The 24,128-nt window shown below is 45.4% G+C and overlaps 1 protein-coding gene across 1 annotated transcript in view; it reads right to left on the bottom strand.

The window, feature by feature from the left end:
- LOC141575162 (uncharacterized) overlaps window positions 1–24,128 on the bottom strand; it is a 148,648-nt gene that overhangs the window by 105,582 nt on the left and 18,938 nt on the right. The window contains exons 10-14 of the mRNA XM_074353793.1: window positions 23,229–23,388; window positions 22,565–22,841; window positions 19,458–20,176; window positions 13,221–13,364; window positions 12,801–13,117 (exon numbers count right to left, since the gene is read on the bottom strand). The gene's annotated coding sequence lies outside the window, so the exon portion shown is untranslated. The remainder of the gene's footprint in view (window positions 1–12,800; window positions 13,118–13,220; window positions 13,365–19,457; window positions 20,177–22,564; window positions 22,842–23,228; window positions 23,389–24,128) is intronic.

The raw sequence follows: 24,128 nt of genomic DNA, 5'->3' as shown, positions 1-24,128 counted from the left end.
TTTCACCAAATGGACTCGAACAGCCCATCGGACTACCTGGAAGCCCTTGTTTTCTATTAAACCCACTTCCAAGGACTTCATCATTTTCTGATTGGTGGACTTGGCCTCTGACTGGCCTACTCTGAGAGCTCCCAACCTCACATCCGGGGGTGGGAGAGGACCCTGCTCTTCGGGGAAATCAGTGCGGAAGGCGGAAATCTTCCACCCAGGTCCGCACGGGTAGAAGTGCCACAACGAGCTCAGAAAATATACCGTCAGCAACCCTGGGCTCCCATGGACTGATGTCACATTAACCAAACTCATGAGAGACTGATGCAAGAAAACCAGAAATTGAATTTATTAATGTAACAGGAGATGTGAAACCACGAATTAGACTGAAATATCAGAGTTCAAATATGAGTACAGATTCTCCTCAACGGCCCAATCACAGGCAGGCAGCCACATGGCAACCATGGACAGAAGCAGAGCAGGAAGGGTTTCTAGATTAACTCAATGGACTAAATGTCTGTTATACGAACAGATCTGCTGCCCAGAAGACATTTAACGCCAATCACGGTGCACTGTCCGTGGACAGTGGCTGAGACACGACTGTGAGCACCTGTGTAACTCTCCTTTCCCTGTCCTTTCTGGGCTAATATATGCACAGAGGTACAGAGATCCAGGGATGTAGATGCCTCTAAACACCCAAAGCCCATCCCTGGGAGCCTGGAAACCAGACAGCCAGGGTTTAAATACCAGCTCTGCCACTTACTAGCTCTGTGACATTGGCCAACTTACTTACACTCTCCGTGCCTCAAATTCCTCATTGTAAACCTGGGATAACAATCCAATCTCCCTTACTCACTTGTTGTGAAGATTGAAGGATTCATTTCTGTAAAACGCTCAGAAAAGAATGTAGCACATTTTTGGTGCTCAACAAATGTGAATTTAATAAGAAAGTGATTTACAAGTCTCCCTACTAATCATCTTCTGTGTTACATGGCTAGTCTGAGTCCCAAAGGAAATCCTTATTTCCCCTCTTATAAACTCTTGGGGAGCACCCTTCTCTTGCATCCCAACACCTGTTTAAAGTGAGAGAAGGGATGCCACCTCCACACTCCTCTGGTCCATGGAGAGGGCTTCCCCATTCACACACCTGACCCCTTGCCAACGGCTAGCACTCTTCACAATAACAGATTGAGTTGTCAGTCTGGAGAGACAAGCAGGGCATAGGAAACCTTTCCTTTCCCTCCAGTGTTGGCCACCCTTGGGAAGCACCAGGGATGCTCAGCTCCATGGCAGGTCAGCCCTGTGCATGATGGGGCATATCATCTTAAGGGAAGGCTCGCTGTGGCCCAGAGTTACCTGGGACTGCGTGAGTCTCTAATTCTGGGACACAGTATCATGACACGCATTTTCCCACAGCCCTGAATTTCATGGAGAACGTGGCTTCATCAGTAATAAAGGAGACATTTATCGCCTGTCTGTTCTTCTGTGTCATCTCTCAGTTGGCTGCTGGAGAAAACATGTGTATAAGTATGGGGTCCACTTAAGCCCCAATATATATGAAGTACCAAAAAATTCTGTGGCTTAACATTGGTTCAGGGCGACTGTGTAACGGTCCTGACTTTGCTGATTCTAAATTATGGGTATAGGAACTATGGAACCTCCTCAAATATCTTTCATCATAAAACCAGCTTTTCTTATTTTCCTGTTTCTTAGTAATTGCCAAAGACTGTAAAATAATGGCTTCATACAAAACAGGAGCTAAACTTTATGAGCCCTTTGACATTCCCACTGTGCTAAACAATTTACATAATTTCTAATTCTCACAATTCTGCAAAGCATATACGAGCATCCCCATCTCACAGACGAGGGAGAAACTCAGAACAAACTGACTCAGGCTCACGTGGCTCAGTGGCAGCGCGTGCACACAAACCCAAGTCAAATCACTACACCCATTCTTCTATGTACAAAATCACCTCCCACCAAATGACACACAGCGGCTGGGTCAATACTCAGGGAACTCAGTACACTTTTCAGCTTTAAGGTGCTCAAGAGGTCACTTCTAGCTGCTTTATAAAATCCCGGCTCACTGGTTGCTAACACTGGAATAAAAGACCGATTTTGCCATTGTTTGCACAGCAAGTCTGAAATGTTCACAGCGAGATGACAGAATAAAACAAAGATATAAGCAGAATAATTTTTCCAGGTAGACAGACATAATGGACATTGTGCTATTCTGAAGCACTAAGCAAAGGAATCAAAGCAAAAAAATATTTGTTAAGCCTTCTTTTACAAACAGGAAATTTAAGACTGTATGAAAGTGCAACAGCGCCTCCTATGGCTAAATAGACCTTCCAGGTTGCCGGAAAAGATGCAAAACAAAAATTGCCTGTTGAATCAGAAACAAGAATCAGATAACTAAAAGCTTATGTAGCACATACTGCAGTTTGCTTCGGGGAAGGTAGGGGTATTCAGTATATTATCTGACATTGCTAATACTCTTGAATATAAACAAAAGACACAGGCTCATGGAAACTCATCTTAGAAGAGAAAAGAACCCAGTCCAGCCACTTCATTTTACAGGAGGGGAGACTGAGATCTGGGATCTGTCCTTCCGGCAATCAGCAGCAAAGCTCTCTCTCCTAGGCCTCATGTCATGCACTGTAGCAAAAACCAACAGATCTGTACTAGGCCTCTATTCATAAAAGTCACGTCTGTATTTTTCCAACAGTAGGTAATCTAAGTATCTTGCAAAATACTTCTCAAAGAGCCAGGAAATCTTACAAGTGTATTGAAATACAAAAAAATTTATTTGCACATTAAAACAGCATGAGCTTTATTCTATTAAAAAAAGTGACATGTCAAATCAATGTTTTGATATTTTAAAACCTTTTAAGCATGCAGAAAAATAAATCAAAATTTCTTTAATCACAAAAGAAAGAAGCTTATTCCCTTAAAATGATCAATGTGGATTTTTTTAAACTTAATAGTTCTGGTCAGATTTCTACGAATTTAAATGTCTGAGTGGATGGTTACACGGCAACATGAATTCTGAGTTGTAACAACACACATTCTGTGTAAATAATCTTCAAGGCCGTCTGCTTAAGGTGATTTAACTAGTCCCTGTCTCACTAGAATGATACAGATTTCATTAAACCTTCATACTGCACACACACACAAAACCCTGAATCCTTGTTACTTTAAGCCATATTCATATATTCATATATATGCATATTGAATATGCATCAGAAACAAGCCACCCTCTTTAGTATTCAGAGTTGATCCTTCTAAGCTTTCTGTCCTTGTTACAGCATATTTTTACTAAGCAGCTCTTGGGTGCTTCGTATAAAAGGCGTCTACATCTCACAGTCAAAAAAGGTAAATGGCATCACTCAAATTTCACAAATGAGGAAATGCACTTAAGCCATGAAAACAACTTACATATTCATCATCAAGAAAGAAAAGAGTAAAGATTTTACTTACAATATTCACTGACAAAACTTTCCTCCATACTAAGACTACATAGAACCAATTCAGTCTTTGTAAATTTTTCTGTCAATAAGCACCACTAGAGAAATACAAGCAACATGATTAGCAATGGTTGGACTTTCAAAGCCCACTCCTATTTTGCACTATAATCATTTTTAATGTTTTGTTTTTAGTGTTTACATAGCACTAAAATAAAAATATATAAACATTTTAAGTCATTGCCTGAGAATGCAACATTTGTGAAAACGTACAATTTCAATTTATGCCACTCTGTCTCACATTCTCACTGGTGTCTCTCCTTTGAAGGCTTCATCAAACTGAGATCGCTAAAATCGTTCATTTATGGACTCACAGGATTTCGGGAAACCACTCAACAAGGGGCTGATCAGAGGAGCCATTGAGAAAGCATCCTGTGCAGCCTGGGTTCCAGCCCTTAGTCTGCCAACGCCAGCTGTGTGAGATTTTGGACAAGCTGCCCCATCTCTCAATCCCTCAGCTGCAAAAAAGAGACACTGATACCTACCCTTAAAAACCTGCTATGAGTTAAAACATGAGGAAAGCATTTTAGCCTTAGGGAGGTGTCCACTCAGAGCAAGCTTGGTCATTATGATGATGAGGATTACTTTTAATAAGTTAAGGCAGGCAAAAAATTAGAAATCACCATAAAGGAGAAACATTTTATGTCAATGAGCATTTCCTTTTGAATGGATTGCAGAAAGTTTTATAGAATTTTTTCATAAACCAAATTTTGTCCACTAATTATAGATTTACAGGTTCATGGACATATCCCCATAAAAAGAATTAGAGGCCTCTAACCACTGAATACTAAGAAAGAAAAGTTTAAAAAAAATCACGGGGGAGATTATACCTCACTTGAGAGAGTATGTGCTCAGCATGCATGAGACCCTCAGTTCAGACACCAGTAACTCCATTTAAAGACTTTTTTTTCAAGAAATGGAGAATTAAATCAAAAAGTTGGAGGAATACAGAATTTTTTTAGAGACTCAACTCAGATTTAAGATGGGGAAAAATATCCATTTCTCATATGAAATCTTGAGAACTATGTAAACCGGATCTGAGTTGTCTAATCTTTTAACATTATTCATGAATTCCTATTACCAAGTCTTAAAACTGCCTGATAACCCACAGTGGTGATACTGATCATAACAGCTGCCAACACGGATCGAGCTCCGGCTAGGACCTCTCTGTTCGGCCATCTCTGCCCCTGAGGCCACACCAGGCTCAGAGCACTAAATTTTGTCATTCATGAGCATCTCGTGTAAGTCCTCCCTTTGTGCTCCTCACTCTCCTCTCACCAGCCCCTCTGAGGGAAGCACTGTTATCATCTTCCCCACCCGAAGATAAGGCCACTGAGGCACAGAGACTAAATCTGCTCCAGGTCACATCGGCATAAAAGGACGTCAATATTTCTGCTGTTTTACTATTGACAAAGGAATATGACATATCAATTCAAGGGAGACTGTTAAATAATCAAGTCTGTCAGGTCTTCACCTCAAAGAGCAGATACTATAGATTCCTGATGTAGGATGAGGCTGCCGCCACAAACTGACTCAGCTTGAAATTAATATCCAAGATGAAGCAGCGGATACAAGTAAATATTCACGATTGTCAACTCCGCTCACGGGTCTGGGCCCTTCACTGCCTGAACGGGGGTGAAATCCCCACCCATGTCAGGGATGGAAGCGCGGCACTTCCCAGTGTCACCCAGGCTTCACGGGCTATTTCCCCCCACAGGCTGTCCTCAACGATTAAAAATCTCTGAAGATTTTTACACCATGCAAAACTAAAAGACATTTCTGCAGATGGAGCACTTTCTCAGGCTTAAACCTTTTTTGCTTACACTCAGCAAGGGGGAAAATAACACATGACTCTGCAAAGTCTCTGAGCCTCACCACTCACAGGAGTAGAATGGCCTCAGCACAAGATGACTCTTCACGGATGAGAACAAAATAAAGCCGCCCCCAACCACAGGCACTCCTAGAGACAGCGCTCAGCAGTCTTCTGCACACTCACGGTTGTGCAGCCCTCACCATCATCTATTTCCAGAACACTTCATCACCCCAGAAGAACACCCCTGTCACTAGCCGTCACAACCCAACCCCCCTCCACCCAGCCCCTTGAAACCATAACCTGCTCTCTGCATCTGCATGTGCCTATTCTGAGCATTTCAGATCACTGAAGTCAACAATATGTGGCCGTTTGTGTCTGCTTCCTTTCACTTAACGTGCTGTTATCAAGGCTCGTCCATGTTGAAGTGGTATGAGCATCTCTCTTTTTTTTTTTTTGAAAGTGTTAAAGTTTATTAGAAGGTCGTAAGTACTATCAAAAAGAGTAGAGAGGAGCATAAGTGATTGGGTTTCAAAGGGAAAAGGGTGGGTTGAGCAGTCAGGGTGGACTTCCAAGAGCAGGTGGCATTTTTCATATTCCCCTTTATTTATTTTTTCTTTTTTATTCACTCTTACGTCTGAATAATGTTCCACTACATGGAGATACTACATTCTGTTCATCCATTCAGCAGCTATGTATGGACGAGTTCCAGACGAATGAGTGTAAGAGGTGACTAGGCAGGGATGACATTTAAGCAAAGGGCAAGATGTGCTTTCAAAAAAAAAAAGCCAACAAACAGAGGCACAAGGAAATTCAGCGCGTTTCTGAGAAAGTGCATGCTTGCTTCAGCATGACTGCCGTGCATGGCTGGGGGGGTGGTGAGTGACAGGAGACACAATGAGGGAGTCACCTGAGAATATTCCCCATGCAAGCAGCTCAGCCAATTCTCCTCCTTCATCCTGTATTTTAGACCCATTTTTGATAGGTTTTCTATTTCAAGTAACAGTGCTTAGTTACACATCTGATCATCTGCATCAGATCACCTTACCTGCAAGCCACAGAAAGTCATTCACTGACTGGAGCAGCTCCAAGACATAAAGGTGATGGACCAGGGAGTCCTGCAGCATCCCGGCCTGCAGGCCCAAACCCCCACATTTTCCATGGTGATGTCGGGAAAGTAAAATGCATGGAAATATCTCACTGCTTGTGCACGATATCTGCCCCCAAATTGCCCCAAAATCATGCTGGCAAAGCACTACCGAGCCCTCTCACTACAAAAAAAAAAAAAAAAAAATAGAGAGAGAGAGAACAGAAAAGAAACGAATAAAGCTAAGAACGCAAATTTAGGGTCTTCCATTGAAAACCAGCAACCATCACTGCCAGTATCTCAGCTGGAATGGTCCTGACTTCAAAAACCACTGCGCAGTTACATTGCAAACGTGATAGACATATATGTATTCCACATAGATGATATTACATTAGGATTTTTCTTTTCGAAATTTCCAGTTGCAACATTAACACAAGAAAGATTATGTTTCAGCTTTAAAAAAATCAATTTTCTTCCACTTTCTTAATTTTGAACCTATTATTATTTTATAAAGGGTTCTATGCTGCAAATTATAAACCAACTGCTTGGCTTCTGCCAACAAGAACTTTATGACTTCACTATTTCAGAGCAAGATTTAATGATGCTTTGAGAAGTGGGGCCTGGGGCGCTCACTAACAGCTCTTTAAATACTGACAAGGATGTGCTATTTAAGTAATGCAAAGGCTCTAACTCTACATTAACTCAGAAACCAAAGAAACTACACCAAAGCCTTACTTTATCATTTTAAATTTTGCTATTTTTTTGAATATTAAATTTCTTAAAAGATAAGATTTTTTTTGAGAAACACAGCAGCTGTATTAAATTTCCTCTCACCAAGAAAGCAATCTTTATCAAGAATAAATACCCCTATGGAAATCCAAAAGACGGGACGTTTCTAGCTATGTGAACATGCAGATCTCAACACAAGCATAAAGCCTATCAGATCTCATTCGAACGAGCTCAACAAAGTCCTGGGCTACCCTGAAACTTAGCTCTTCTGTTCCAAATGTTGGCTGAGCTAAGATCATCACACAAGTCAGGGAAGAAGAGAAAAGTCCACCTGGCTGCATCCGTTTTCTTCCAGACACTAGTTGCCGCTAGGGGGTCCCCGTTAATAAGCCCTCCCCATGAGGAAATCCGGCATCCACACTGCCCCTGCCGTCCCCAAGCAGCACCGAAGCCCCTCTCCCACTGGTAGCCCCCCAGCCTGTCAATGGACTTCTAATGACCCTCCCAGTTGGTGGCACTCTCCCCCTCTTCCCCGCTTCACACACAAACACACACACACACTCACAGCCAGGACAGCCTTCCCAAAGCACATATTTCATTACATCACTCCCACTTCAAACCCTTCAGAGGCTCCCTGGTAGAGTTCTAGCCCCACCCACGACGCTGCTCGCCCAGCCTCACCTCAGTACCCAGGTCCCCATTGACCTCAGGGGCCCCCTGACCTGCTGCTACTTCCCACTTGCCTCCAGGCCCATTTTGACGGTTTGTCAAGGAAGCCTTCCTTCCCTCGAACCTCTGCACTTTGGGTTAGGTGCCTCTGCTGTGTTCCTAGAACATTCTACGCTAAGACAACTTGTGACACTGCTAAGCTCTCAGGAAGCAATACATTTTTCTTACTACTGTGAGTCCACCCTCTCTCCCCTGGACACTCAGAATTGCATGTGTTATGAATAAATGAATGAAGGGGTGGGTCTCAAAGGGACGGGCAGAGCTGCTCTCGCCCACCCCGACCCCTTCTTTCTGTAGAACATCAGAAGCAAAACCAGGAGTACCTCTCCTGAGGGTCAATTTCTGCTGACACCCTTCACTGCCTCTTCTGTGTCAGTTGTAGTAAAAAACCAAGCTCCTCCAAAGCCCTCCAACACTAGGCCCACTCCAGGGTCCTCCCAAGCAGGGGCACCCTCCACCCTGGACCACACAGTGCACTCTCCCCGAGTCCCCACCCCACAAGCCTCCAGGCCTCTACCCGGGCTGCTCCTGCCACCTGAGTCACCCTCTTGATCCCTTCTCCTGGCTGACTCTTACTCTTTCCTCATAACTGAATGTAGAGCCCATTTCTTCAAAAAAGCCCTCTCTGATGATGTCCTTTAGCTCTTGGCTGGGCTCCCTCTACAGCAGGACTGCTTGGCGACCAACTGTTTGTCAAATTGCTCCACGGAGACCATGAAATCTTGGAGGCCACGTGGGAAAAAGGAGTGAGACAAGAAGTGTGGGAAGAGCAAAAAGCAAAATCACAGCCCAAGTCCCAGATTCAAGGATTCTGTCTCAGAAGAAAAGAATAAAATGTTTAATACGTATGTCATTTGGCTATGATTTTTCTGGATCTTGGAAAGCAAGAGGTTGGTGTTCTAGTCTAAAATCCAAGTTACATGCAAAGAAATGTACATATTCATATTCAAAGGGAACCAGAGCTGCTCAACAACAGTTTGCATTTAAAATCAAAGGAACTTTGATAAAGGCAATCTCTCTCTCTCTCTCTTTTTTTTTTTTTTTTGTATCATATAGTTGTAGAAGTATTTGTATAACTAAATGATGGCTACAGCCTATGATTCTGCACTGGAGTGTTTGGGGCTGAGTAAGCCCAGATTACATGCACTGTGTAAATACAATCACACCAACACACTGACAGGTTCCCTACTGGCTGAGCTGAAGTTCCAAAGAAGACAACCTTACGTTGCAAGACAGCTCTCATTAGAAAGTAAGGAATGCAATGTTCTGTACTCAATTACATACGTTATATGGGCCATTAAGCGATAGTGCATCTTGTCTAATGAAACCCCAAAATAAATTGTTAACGTCGATTTTCTCCATCTGACCCTTCTTTGCTAACTTTGGATATCAAACGCTCACTCCATACGGAAAGCTCAGATCTATGCTGCAGCAGGTTACATCCCGTGGAAAAAAGCCTATCAAGTGAGAACTGGAGAGTTTCCCTTCAGAAGCTGCTAAGTCTGGATTTGCACCGGTACGTCATTTGCAACCACGTCAGCGTCAAAGAGTAAGACCTAACCTCTGTGGGGCAAAAATCACTGCGGTGCTTCTGAAGCATTAAAGAACACTGAGCTTTGTGAAACAGTCCTGAGGCACTTAAATCGTACTTTTTGTGAAAGGCTCCAAAAGTGACCCAATTCACCAATCCAGGTACAACAGGGAGGTACCGGTATTAGTAGATAGAACATGCCCTTGAAGTCTGACAAGGCCCTGCTTGAATCCTGCTACAGCATTGACTAGCCGCTAAACGGACCAATTCCTTAACCCCTCTGAGAAGGCTTCCCAATCTGCAAAAGGGGTCTGCCACCGCCCACCTGGGAGGCATGGATGTGAATGCAACACGCAAGTAGTGCGGCCGACTGGTACCTGACAAGAGGCCTGGATAGTTTCCCTCCGCTGACCTTCTTCCCCTTTAAACTTGCATTGTTCCCCCTGGTAAGGGTCAAGCCCCCGGACCAGACTGCCCGATTCTTCTGTGTATTCCTGGATAAATGCCTTACCTTTAGGAGGCCAGAAAAAGAACTATCTCCTCCAACGTCACTATCAATATTCTTAAGAGTCTGGGTTTTTTTAACTCTATTTTGCAGGGAGACTATTCCAGAATTGTCCAACCACCATTCTCCACTTTGGCTCCTCTCCCAGCGCCCGTCCCTTCTCACCTCAAATCTTCTGTCTGCTGGCCTTTTGTTCGTGGGAAAGAGAGTCCGCTAGGGTGGAGACTCCCTAGGCCTCTGTCCCTCCCTCACAGGTGAGTGTGACTACCTTCTCCCCACTCCCCACTCCGACTCCAGCTTCCGAGGAGGTTCTCCTCCAGGACCATGCAGCCCCTGCATCATCCCAAGACGCGCACGTGTGGCCACAACCCTCCCTTCAGATTTCTTCCTGGGTGGCCCTGCCCATCCCCAAGAGCCTTAAGGATAAATGCCATTGCTCTGAAAATCCCAAAAGCCACTGACTGACACACCAAAGCTGCATGGTCTGGGCTTTCCTCCAACCCAGGCACAGCCATGCCCCGCCTCAGCCTCAGTCTGCAACTCTCGAGATGAGCTCATCCACCTGCACGGCTGTGAACACCAGCTAAGAATGACGACTCCCAATGTGTATCTTTGGTCCGGCTCCTTCACCTGAGCCCCAGGGCCATAGAACCGTGTACCTCTTTGAGGTCCTAACTTGGATGACAAATGGAATCTTAAAAATGCCTCATGTCCACCATTTACTCTAGATTTCGATTCCTGGCAGGTACCTCCCAGGCTCCCGATTTTAGTAACAGACCCAGAACCCACCTAGGTGTTTGAGGTCACATTCAATTTCCCCTGTTCCTCCCCCCGGCCCTGCCCTGGAATTAGTCCTGTCATTTCTATCGCTAAGCCATTCTCAAGTCTGGTTCTTCAAGGACCACGGATGGAACCCCACATGCTGAAAGGAAGGTGCAGTGCGTCACAGTCCTCCGAAGATAGCTCACTGGAGGGGGAGGCATCTCCTGCCGCTGGTCACCTCAGAAGGCACTTGATTCTCACAAAGGATGCCCAGGAGAAGGGACTCAAGGTTCTCCTGTGTTCTGAACTTTGAAGGGCCCGAGGTTTGGGGCAGTTCCTAGTTAGCAGACACACCTGCCAGTGAGCAGATGAGAATGGGGGAACCCAGGCTAGGCTGTTCTCACTCCGACCCCTGGGCTATTGGGAGCCACGGGAAAGGCCTGTGTCCAGGGCACAGCCCAGCCTTCACAGATCCCAGCCTTCATTTGCCAACACAGATAGCCTAGACTCCTACTTGCGACTCTTACTTCTGTTCTGTTCCCCCCCAGAATGTGATGGACTCTTTCAGAAAGTCTGGCCTGTCTCAAGCGAGACCAAGTCAGTGAATGATGAAGTGTCCACAATTGGACCAGGGCATGAAAGGAGAAACAATGTCTCATGGCCAGCATGACGGTGGTGGCCAAACCCTTTCCCCGGGTGAGATGAACCAGGGTGTGAGTGAGAATGCAAGGTCACTTCACGGCTGACTGTGGTTTTGGAGATTCACTATCGCAAACTAACGACACGGCCGGTGGATGTCAGCTGCAACAGACACGGAGTCAGCTATTTACTGCCAACATGGGTTAATAGTAAAGGATGGTGCAGGGAGGCCTGCATGGCTGCTGAGGCAAACCACAGACCCGGCTCTGAATGACAACTGGCTGGAGCAGAGAGGAAGCTACGGTCCCCTTTAGCGGTCCCTGTGTCCACCAGATCCAAGTGAGCCAGCTACTTAGGAGAAGGCCATGTTGTTCTGATACTCAGAAAAACCAGCCTCGTAAAGGGAAAATAAGAGTGGCATGGAGTTTAGACCCGATCCTGCCTCTCTATGAAGGCAAAGTAAAGTAAATGGCACGGGGAAGGTGAATGCAAAAACAGAAAACAAAAAACCAAAAAACGGTGACTGCTTCCTCCAACAGCATCCCCTGCAGCTGCTCATCTCCGAGCCTGCCAATTTCTCACCAGTGACCACCGGCCAGGAAGCTCCGTCACGCACGTCACACAGCGACAGCCTGGAACCGCGTGCCAAACACGTTTGTGTGAAAGCCAGAATCAAGGAAGATGTTGCAGATTTTGAATTTCCAAGTTTAAATACTCCATGAAAAAAATCCCTCAGCAGCCGCCTAAATCAATTCGCATCTCACTTCTTCAAAACAATCAAACAAATTTAATAAGGGCGCATTTGTCACCAAACATATGGAGGATCAAACTGGTTCCTCAAAGCAAGGATTTTAACAGGTATCAAACACCAGTGGGTGATGTGCTAACAAAGCAAAAATTCCAAAAAACTAGAAAATAAAAAGATGACTAGGATAATATATGGATCAAGGCAACTGTTAAGGTTTTTGCTTTTTAAAGCGATGGGGACAGCACGGAGGACAATCTGGCTATTTCCAATGCAGGGTGTGCACAGTCCATTTTTCAGACGCAACAACATGCTCACAGGGCGGTACAAGATAGAAAGGGAAATAGAAAAAGGAAAAGAGGAACAGCGAAAATTAGAAACACATGAGAACAAAAATATCTGAGAGCAATTACAAGAATTTACGTGAGTTTGGTGAGGACAGGGATGAGGGGACGGTGAGACCCACCCTCACCTATTGTTCCAGGGAAGGCAGGGGCCTGAGGCGAGCGGCGCTGCCGGGGGACCCCAACGTGGTCAGCGCCCCAAACCTAAACTTCACCTTGATGCGTGTAAACAGCTTTTGAGCTACAAAATGTGGTCGCATTTCAAGCTGGACAATTTTACTCACTCCCACCAAGAGTAACAGGAGAGAATTAGGATCTGTTCCTGCACCAAAGCATTGTTTAAAAAAGTAATGACTGTGGAATAGTAAAAGCAACAATGGAGTAAAAGTGACTGGAGGAGAACTTACTTGACCCGAGCTCACAGGCCGCGTTATCTCACTGACGTTCAGATGCTGGCTGAGCCCTTAAGGTACCAAAACAGACAGACCCACCAGGAGGGAGGTTTAATGGGCTGCTGTATTTTGATGCCGGGAGCCATGCCTTGTACACAAGGTTCTGGGTAAACAATGGTGTCAGTGTCAACCACTATGGGCTAAGCACACAACCAGCTACTCCGCCAAATCCCAAGGACAGTCTTCAAACGGCAAAAACAAGCTGGCATTCTCTGGTGGGTCTGCAGACTCAGAGCCAAGCAGTTGCTGAACAAACATGTGACCAGTGCCTCCTGTGACAAAAGAGGAGGCACTGTCAGGGGGCTGGGGCAGGGCTCTAGGCTTCCACTGCTCACCCACCATTTTGTCCAGGGGGAGATGTTGGTCCCTGCTTACGTTGCACCGATGTACCGACATTAACTGACGCCTGGGGACTCAGCAGGAGGTGACAGGTGACGGGAATGGAGCCAGCCTGGGAGTGGCACGGTGCTGTCATCTGTGTCCTCAGCTTTGCCCAGGCCACAACATCTGCCAGCTCATCTACAAGAAACAGAAAGTGAGAAAGCCGTGTAGTTCACGGGGCCCTGTGAGGACAAGTACAGTTCATGACCACGACATGCCTCGCCCCTTCCTTAAGATATAGACGTATGTCCGGGGAGGAAGTGAAAATTCATCCAGAGCCCACCAGGCACCACAAGCAGGTGGGACTCGGGTCCCCTGTGCCTGTCACTCACAGGACTGGTCTGGACTTTCTTTTTATCAATTCTCTGGCATCTTCTCCTCCAACTTACCAACAACCAGAAAGTAGAATCTGATTTTAGACTCACAGAGAATCGCAGAAAACCTCCTCCACATCAGGCCTGGCAGCACGTGCCAGGCCCTCCGACCGTACCTGTGGGACCGCCATGAGCCCTCTCCAGACTCAAGGCCCGAGGTCGTAGGTCGGGGGGGCACCGATTCCCACACTCTCTCCAGCAAAGAGGGACCACTTTTCGGCAAAGGCATCTCACCTTCTTCTGCCCGAGGGACATCTCGATAGATACACAGGGAAACAGAACAGAATGTTGGGGGTTAGGCAGCCCAGAAGAGCTCGTCTGCACTTCCTAGGCAAAGTGGGTCCGTTGACCTTATCACAGGGACAAAGTGAGGACGAATCTTTCCCTGCTGTGCCCCATGCTCCGTGACACGCCTTTCCCTGCATAAGGAGCTCATTTGGAAGCCCCTGGCAGTGTTTCTGTTGTCCTAAATTGGCATGGTGGTTGTCAGGCAGGGAGAGAGGGCCTGAGACGTGCAGGTGCTGGACCTGGGAGGCAGGAGACACTGGCTCCACCCCCAGCTCAACCAGCACCTCATTCTGCGTCTCAGGATTCAGCATGACATCTATAAGCAAAGGGATGAGACTGTCCCAGGACATGCTGTCCAACAGGAATGAAATGACAGCCATTTAAAGAAAGTTTCCCAGTTGCCACATTTAAAAATGTAACCCCCCCAAAAAAAACCCTAGAAACTGATTTTAAGAACATATCTTACTTATTCTACAGTATGTAAAATACTATCATTTTGACATGTAATCAATAAAGAAAGAAGCAAGATAATTTACATTCTTTTTACTAGACAAGTCTCAGCGTCTGATGTGCATTTGACCTACAGCACATCTCAGCTCAGAGCAGCCTCCTCCGCAGCTCTCCTAGCATCAGTGGCTTTGGCTACACTATTGGACAGCAACTCCAGGGGTCACACCAGGGGAATTGGCTGAAAAGCGGGAGTAAGTGTGCATAATAACCCTAAAAGAATCTCTCTGAAACAAAGGCGGATTCACTTTTAAACGTCTGAAAACCGGCGGGTTTCACCTCCCTCACGCCTTGGCTACAAGACAGCCCTCCTCCTTGCTGATCCCTTTCTGGATGTAGGGAAGCAACCCTTCACACAGCCAGGGTGTCCGGGCATCCAGGTATACTTTCCTGCTCTCTGTGTCCAATCCCACAAAGTCCTCCTTCTCAAACAGGATGTAGAGCAGGAAGATCTTGTCCCCAGTCTTGTCGGATGCACAGTCCAGCCACTTGGACTTCAGCATGATGAAGAGAGACTCAGTGAAGTCCTCGATCCTCTTCTCCACCACCCTGCAGTCCTCGTAAATTGAAGGCCACGTCGGTGCGCGGCTGCTCGGCCACCTCCCCATGCAGCACAAAGACAAAGAGCCGAGAGTCATAGAGCGTGTTGCCATACAGCTCCTCTGCACGTGGAGCTTCTCGAAGGTCTTGGCCAAGAGGCAGTCGGTAATGGTGACAAGGCCCACGACCTTGCGGTGGGTCTGGAAGTCGCTCCACCCATTCTCGGGCACATAGTGGTGACTGTAGTGGATACAGAGTGCCCACTGCGAACTGCAAGGTATGATCTGCCTCCCCAATGGGATTCGCTTATAGATGCAAAAGAAATTCTCCTCTGAGATGATCCCCACGGGTTGGACCACCACGGGGAGAGTCTCATGGTCCTAAGCACACTGCACGTAGTCAGGGATGTTCATGTTCCAGGCCCTGACGAGAGGGAAGAGGAGACCGAGGTACATACTGTGCTGCGGGCTGCGGGCCTCACTGGGTTGCGGTGACCTGGTGTGTACCAGTCAGAAGGCAGGGGAAGCCCAAGGAAAGCCGTGGGTACAGTTTGTCCTCAGAGTCTGCACATGGCTACCGCAGCTCGGATCACATTACGCAGCTTTTGGTCTAGGCTTCCGCCCTCTGCAGAAAAGGGTCATTTCTTGTTTTCTGTTTCCAAGCACCTAGCCAGTCCCTGATGCAAAGTCAATGCTCAAAAGTGCTGAATAAAGGAATGAATAAAGGAACTGCTTCCACACCCCTCAGCAGGATATAATGCAAAGAAACACAGTAGGATCAAAAGACCTGGATTTCAACTCCAATTTATTTGAACTCCTAAGCTGCAGAATACTTGATAAGAAAACTTGCTTTGGGGAGGAGAGTACAGTTCAGTGGTAGAGCACATGCTTAGCATGTATGAGGTCCTGGGTTGAATCCTCAGTACCTCATTTTAAAAAAAATGAAACAAATAAATTAACCTATTTACCCCCCTCAAAAAATATTTTTTGAATTCCAAATTCAAGAAAAAATAAACACCTTGCAATTGACACAACGTTGTAAACATGAGTATACTTCAATTAAAAAAATCCTTGCCTTACAAGAATATATCTGGATTATTGAACTTTACAAATGTAAAATGCCTAGGGTACCACCTGCATAAAAAGAAGGAAATGTACAAATTTACTATCCCTCATTTATGAGCTATATTTCCTTTGGGGGGTTTATAACCTCTCAGAGCTTGTTTTCTCAGATTAAAAAAAGGAGGAAACATTACCGGATTCTCCATACTGCTGAAGAATCAGATAAACCTATGATAGCATCTGACCCACAGAGTTTACTCAATAAATGCTTGTTGAATGAATGAATAAACAAGCAAAGTGAATGCTGCCCCCTGCCACAGAGCATCATGTTGGTACTGCCTGGAAATTCCAAGCCCACGTTTCACCCGACTCTACACTAACCTTGGGTGACCTGGGCAGGCCTGTGTGCTCCTCTTAACCCCAGTTTAATCATGAATAGAAATGAGGGCAATAACACAAATCTCAAATGGTTAGTGAGTCATTACTGAATTGTATCCCAACTTTGAATGATGGAACCTTTAAAGAAATTTGGGCAAAAAGTCCGTAGGCCCTCTCCATATTATCTCTTACAACTACATGGGAATCTACATTATATCTCAAAATTAAAAAGTCTAATTTATTAAAGAGGCTATTGAGGTTAAACGAGCTCACTGTCTCAAATAAGGAACACACAGTACAAATAGGTCAATGCCCAGCCCATGAGATACACTCAGTAAACATTCCCACTGAGCCCACTGGTCCCTCCAACTTCAGAGCACGATGATGTGTCCTCATGGCCAGAGGCCCCTGCACCTGAAACTAACAAAGCTAATGGTCCCCACTTTCAAGAGCCCCTGCCACCACCGTAGGTCTAATTTTGTACTTGTAATTTTTTTCTTTATATTAAATAGACAAACGTAATTGCATAGCCTTCAGGCCACCAAAACCTGACTACAGAGATCATGATGGCAGCCCTTCTTCATGAAACAATAAAATGAAAAGCCATTTCCACAAGATCTCTGTGTAAATCTACTAGGGAACTTCATCCTGGACTGAGAGGAAGAGGACTGGGGAGGAGGGGGCAATCTGCGGCACACAGACCCATGGGCCACCTGTCCCACGATGGACTTTAGACCCAACACTCACCCTCAAGGAACTTCAAAATAGACACTGACAGAGTGCTGTGGACAAGATTATTTTTTTTTTAAAGAAATCCCTTATTCCCTCGCAGGTTTTGTTTCTACCGAGAAACAAATATTTTATGTGTATAATGTTTCACAAAACACTTAAATTATTATCACCCCAACTTGACGCATTAAGAAACTGAGGGAGAGAGGTTTATCACATTGTGCAAGATTAGAGAGAGGCAAAAAAAAAAAAAGATTTCAGAGAGGCCACGTCGGACACCGTATTTAACCCAAGTCCCTGTTCCAGTGCTCACACTAGAAAGTGGGATATACTGCCCCTTTCCTGCCCTCTCCCTGCAATAAATCTCTGAAGACACTTTCTGTGCCACCTGGAATCACAATCACTTCAATTTTCCACAAAGAGCTATGTCACATTTTGGATGTGTCAAAATCTATATGTTGAATGGGAGGAGAGATTTGTATTTTCTGTTTCTCAAAGGAAACATGGCTTAAAAGAAACTGAAAAGCACTTTTCTAGTCTAAGTCTTCATTGTGCAGAGAAGGAAATGGAGGCTCAGAAGAGATGAGGAAAGGGCCTTATTAACAAATATTGCCTCAGCGCAGCACCAAGCCAGCCTTGGGCACTTCTGGGGGAGGATCTGGAAGGCCCAGGAGAATGAGTCTTAGAAAACGGAAAGAGAAGAAGCATACAAGTCCCCGTCTCTACACCACCATACCATGAAGTTCCACCAAATTACCCAGTATGGGTGCAGCCAACATTAATGTGGGATAAACAGGTTATAGAAACCTGGAAGTCTCAACCATAGTGGAAATTCCAACATTTACTTTGTTTTTTTTCCCAGTTCAAGCATCAGCTCAGTGGGCACTCTGTACCAGGCACTACACGAGGCCTGGGGTTCTCCCAAATACACAACTCTTATATCACGTGAGCAAACCACACACAGGCCCACCAGAAAGAAAATGCCCACAGATAAGGTGGAATTACTGAAACTGAAAGCAGCCAACCAGCATATATTACTAGCAAAAACGGTGCTGCTAGAAATAGACTCATGGACATAGAAAGCAAAGTGTGGTTAGCAGGCAGGAAAAGGGGGATTAACAGATACACGTTAATAAATATAAAATAAATGACAAGGACCTACTATATAGCACAGGGAACTATATTCAATTTCTTGTTATGAGTTGTACTAAAAACAACCTAAAAGATATATAGATACATATGCATATGTTTATAACTGAATCTCTGCTGTACAACTGAAACTAACATTCTAAATTGACTACACTTCAATAAAAAATAATTTTAAAAAATAAGTAAATATAAAAGCAACGCCATTTAGAAAAAATAAAAGAATACTCTGATCCCCTTAGCTGTAGGTGCTGGAGAATTCTGGTTAAAAACACCAAGTCCACTGGATCACTCCAGCACTGGCTGTCACTCTTTCTGACAATCAGTGAGTCACTTGGCTTCATTGAGTTTATTTTCTCTTCTGTGAAAGGCTTCAGTTTGCAACTAACGATGTATAGAATCTCATCATTCACAAACCCAACAATTAATGAGGACTTCCCATGGGCCAGGCTCTGGAAATATGAAAATATAGTGTCCGAGATATATTCATGGGTAGAAGAAATTTATGCCATAAAGACATTAATTCTTCTTGCTTTGATAGACTGATTCAATACAATTCTGTTTAGATTTCCTACCAGATTTTTTATGGGTAACAAGATAATTTATGGTCAGGAACAACCAAGAATCTTCTTTAGAACCAGCACTGGGAAGCGGTGGATAGGTCAATCATTTCCACTGGTCTTTCTGAAGTGATGAAAACGTTCTGGAATATTTATGGTTGCACCACTGTGAATATGCTAAAGCTGCTGAATTGTAGCATTTAAGTGGGTGGACTTCATGGTGTGTGAACAATATCACAATAAAGAAGTTAAATGAAAAAATATTTCTTGACAATTATTTTTCCCTCTATACAACTAGTCTGCCCCACAATTTAAGAAGAACCAAAAAACCAAAACAAACCAAATTTTGCCAGGAGCTCTTTAGGACTGCAATGTCCCTGAGTCTCCAACGCCTATGGTGGTGCTGTTCCTGTTAACACACCCTAGATGGGCTGGGCTAGTTAGGGACTGTAACTATCTTTTTAAGATCGACGGTCACACGTTTCACCCTGGGAGAGGGTAAGATGGAGGATGTCACAGCCTCATGCCTTCAGCTAATTTTTAACTGAATCAAGACTTGCTTTCAACTCTGTAATCCCTATCACTATAAAAACAGTGACATCATCAAGCACCGCCATCATAACACGTGAAAGTGTTCAAAGTACTTACCTGGGGCAGAAACACTGAGGGAGGAGACGGAAGCTCGCTCAGCACTGACGCTCCCTTTTCCAGACTCCACCAGGAGAAGCTGGGGTTCACAGCCGGAGGCTCTCAGCCAGGGGAGCAGCGCCCACACCACTGAGCTGGCCCCCAGGGAGAGGGGAAGGGAGACGAGGGTAGCCCAGGGGTCGCGGTGCAGGGAAAGCCGGGGGGGGGACGCGGGCTGTAGCCCCGCTCGGAGGCCAGCCCCAGCCCCAGCCGCCAGCTCCCATCCGGGTCCGCAGACCCCGCCCGCCCGGGACACAGCCCGCCCAGGGGCGGGGACGGGCCGGCGGCCGAGGAGAGGCAGCCCGGGAGGAGAGGACTCGCGGGCGGGAGAGGGGAAAGGGACTCCAGCCGCGAACTCAGGGGAGCCCGGCTGGGGCGAGAAGCGGCAGGAGAACACCTGGCCCTGGACAGCTGTGGCCGGGGCGCCGGGGCAGGAGCAAAAGTCCTACCAGGCGAAAAAGCTGAGCAGAATTTGGGGCCGATCCCCTGCTCGGAGCTGGAGCTTCCAACCCTCGTTCCAGCTGGCACCGACTGCGCATGCGCAGGAGGGCCAGCGATCCTCTCTGGGTTCTGCGAGTGAAGGTGGGGAAGGGAGGGACGGAGAAGATGGGAGGAGGAGGGGAGAAGGGGAAAAGTGGAGGGAGAGACATGGACAGGAGGAGCAGAGAGAAGGCAGGGATCTGGAGGGTGGAGGAGAGTAGCAGAGATGGAGAGAAATAGTTTTAACTCTGGGGGCATCCTGAAGGAGGCAGCAGTCCTGCCTCTGCACACTTCTCTAACCCTTCAAGGCCCACAGCTCATATTTTACCTTCCTGGTCCAGCCCTCCACCCAAGGCCTCTGCAGGAACCCTACGGGGATCATACCCGTTGCCCCAAAGTGGAGCTGGGTTTCCTTTTGCTCTGGGAACCAAGCACCCACAGGTGTTGTCGCTCAGAACTATCTTGGAAAGAGTACCTATTCCCCTTTTACACGCTGGGACACAGGCAGGCAAGATCTCTGCCTTACCTCCACTCTCCCAGGTGTTGTGCTGGCGGGGAGCGGGAGGTACGAGGTCAGATCCCAGAAGGAGCATACTGCCTGAGTGTTGGTGCATAGTCCCCATCCTTCCTGGGTAAACCACACCCCACCCTCGGGGAACCATCAAGGGCTCACAGTATGTCCCTGGGTGTGGGATAGCTGCCCTTAATTCCAGTGCCCAGCTTGCTAGGAAGATAGGAGTGTTACTGAGTCCAAATTCATTCTCCTTAGTGCAGGACAGGCCAGTAAGTTGGGAGACCAGGTGTTGGGGCATGGAATAGCAACTTTCTGTAGACCTAGATGGCAAACTAATGTCCTGGAAAACCATCTCCCGGAGTCAGAATTCAGGCTTCTTTCCTACGAGCTTGGTTTTTGCAATCTTCTTGATGTAGTAATTCTTTGTTGTTAGAATCCTTTGTTCTTGCAGCTATCTGCCTGGGTCAGATCCCTGTAAACCTCCAACAAAACAAACGTTATTTTCTATTATGTAAATTGTTATCTTTATATGAATGGAAAAGTGTTAAATATCCTTAAATGTCAGAGCCATCAAAATAGGCTCTCCTGTATATTTTAGGCTCTAGGCAACATTGTTTTACAAGCAAGATGAAGCCTAGGGGACAGAGCACAAAGTTAAATTCAAAGGAACAGATCTAATATGGAGTCAGATTTGTTCTTTTCTATTACCAGGGCAGAAGACACTTGAGGATTTAAATCCCTTTAAGTTAAAAATAAATAATACTTTAAAGGAATTTACATACATAGGTCGGAATGTGCATAGCATATCTGGAAAACACACAAAGGATTGTAAACAGTGGCATCTCCAGGGAGGGCTGAAAGAACAGAGGATGAGGGAAAACTTCTTTCACTTGTGTAATTTTGTGCTCTGTTTGAATTTTTTTAACCACATGCATGTATTTCTTTTTCAGTTAAAAAAATGTGTAATGGAGCAAAGGATTAGCAAGCTTAGCAAATACAGCAGCCATGGAATCACTGAGCCATCAATTTTGATTTAAGCCAGGAAGCATTTATTGACTCCCTCCTATGGGCCCAGTGCTGTTTTAAGACTTCTTTTATTTTTTTTTTATAAAATAATAAAGTGCTATTCCTCACCCCTGACCATGGCTGGTGGAAAACCAACTGAGTTTTTATTGAGTTCTTTTCCAAGGAGTAGAGATCAGTTATAAACAGAACACATCTTCAGGGCAAAACAGGCGGAGCGGTTTACCAGCAGGCCAGATAGCTTTGAAGGTTTTTCAACAGAGGCACACAGAGGCTGAGAGAGAAAGCCTCCAGGACCCTACGAAAAGCTGCCCAAACTGCCTTCTCCATGGCACTACTGAAATAGGAAAGAAAAAATCTGACTCCATATTAGATCTGTTCCTTTGACTTTAACCCTGTGCCCTGTTTCCTAGGCTTAGTCTTGTTGGTTCTGCACCTTTTGTAAAACAATGTTGCCTAGAGCCTGAAATATACAGGAGAACCTATACTCAAGGCTCTCACTTTGAAGGATATTAACACTTTTCTATTCACATAAAGATAACAAGTTACAGAATAGAAAACAACATTTGTTTGTTGGAGGTTTACACGGATGTGACCCAGGTGAAGAGCTGCAAGAACAAAGGATTCTAACAACAAAGAATTCATACACCAAGTTTGCAACAACCAAGCATTCCCACTTCCCATTTTTAATATAAGAAGAGCCTGAAATCTGACTTGGGGTGATGGTTCCCCAGGACATTACTCTACCATTTCTCAGCTGGCTTTCCAAATTAAAGTAGCTATTTCTTGCCCCAAAACCTGGTCTCCTGATTTATTGGCCTGTAATGCATGAGCAGAACAAGCCTGGATTCGGAAACACAGACATTGAAAGTACCCATTTGGTATATTAAATGACCTGTTTCTACTCATCTTCCTGACGTTTTATTCTCTTGACCACTCCTGCTATGTTTATGAAAAACCTGTCATGTGGACACATTTCCACCTCTAGCCACTACCCTTCCAGGTAGTAACTGATGCCAAGAAAGCAATGGAAGTTGCTAGAAAGTATTACCTGGACAAAATAGAGCAGAAGTGGGTTCTGGCTGATGTTCAGGAGGAGGCTGGAACACCTGACAAGATGTTATACGTATGGATAGACAGCTGGGCACCAAAGGAGAAGCTTCTAAACTTCCATGAGGGACTTGTTGGATAGGAAGGAAAAGTCCCAGACTATAGCTCGGATCCCACCATGAGCTTCTTGGGCGAGCCTGGGCAAGTAATTTAAAATCTCTAGGCCCGTGCTGTCCAACATGGGAGCCACCAGCAGCATGCAGGAGTATGAAGTTATTCTGTAGCCAGACAGAATTATAAAAAGACATTTTATTGCAAAGGCCCAGCAGGTATATTATTTAAAAACGTTATTGGTTATCTTGACCTAACGAGTTATTTTTGTATGTGTAGGTTTCTGTGGTTTGTAAGGCCTGTGACTAATGATTCCGTTACAGTGAAGTATTTTGAAATTATAAGTTACTGGACACAGTATCCTCATATCACAGTTGAAAAAACTGATCCACATAAGCAAGGTGATCTGACTTATTAGTTATGAGCAGGGGCTCTTGGGCCAGCCTGCCTGAGTATAAATTCTCACTCTGCCTCCAGGGGGTTCTGTGTGAATCTTGGACAAATTATTGTTGTTTTTGTTGTCGTTGTTATTATTTGTGCCTCTTTTTCCTTACCTTTTAAGTAGCGAGGAATACGTAGACTCTATCTCCTACTGTGTTGGCAGGATTAAATGAGTAAACGTCTGTGCTGCCCACTTCCCTGGGTTTCAGCATTCTCCAGGCAATCAGTGCCAAACTCAGAGGCATTCTCCACTGTCTTCGTCAGTCTGGGATGCTGTAACAAATTACCGCGGGTCGGGTGGCTTAAACAACCAGCATATTCCTTATGGTTTGGAGGCTGAGACTTTCAAGGTCAATGTATCCTTGAGAGGATTGCCAGCTCGAAGATGGCTGTCTTCCCAATATCTTCATATCCCAGAGAGCAGAGAGAAGCAAGCACTCTGGGGGCTTGTATAAGAATACTAATCCCATTCATGAGGGCTCTACTCTCATGACCTCATTTTATCCTACAAATCACCTCCCAAAGGCCCCGCCTCCCAACACCATCACCCTGGGAGATGGGGTTTCGACATATGGATTTTAAGGGGATGCAAACATTCAGTCCACACATCGGCTAAGTCTCCCCAACATGCAGTCATCAAACCTGTAGCTAATTTCAAAGTAATATTTATATCTCTCTGCCCATTTCCATTCCTACATCCACTATCACTGAAGCCCTGTTACATTTTATTCCTTATTTTTCTGGTAGAGATTTAATTGATTCCTCTAACTACAATGCTCCCCTCGCTCCAGTCTGCTTAACAGACCTGCCAGGTAGGTCTTCCTTAAAACACCTTCCCACTTCACCTGGTTGTTTTTTAGGTGTAAATGTCAGAATCCTCTCCACACCCCATCGTATACCTTTAATCCGTTACACTATGGCTCACTATGTTATTTTCCTTTTACCAATGTAATAAATTTCCATAAGCTTAAGAGCTTAAACCAGCACAGATTTATCAGCTTATGGCTGTGGAG

The sequence above is a fragment of the Camelus bactrianus genome, chromosome 26 (assembly GCF_048773025.1).
Source record: "Camelus bactrianus isolate YW-2024 breed Bactrian camel chromosome 26, ASM4877302v1, whole genome shotgun sequence".
Lineage (NCBI taxonomy): Eukaryota > Metazoa > Chordata > Mammalia > Artiodactyla > Camelidae > Camelus > Camelus bactrianus.
Note: the sequence above shows the minus strand (reverse complement) of the source record. Positions and strands in the feature narration are given on the sequence as shown.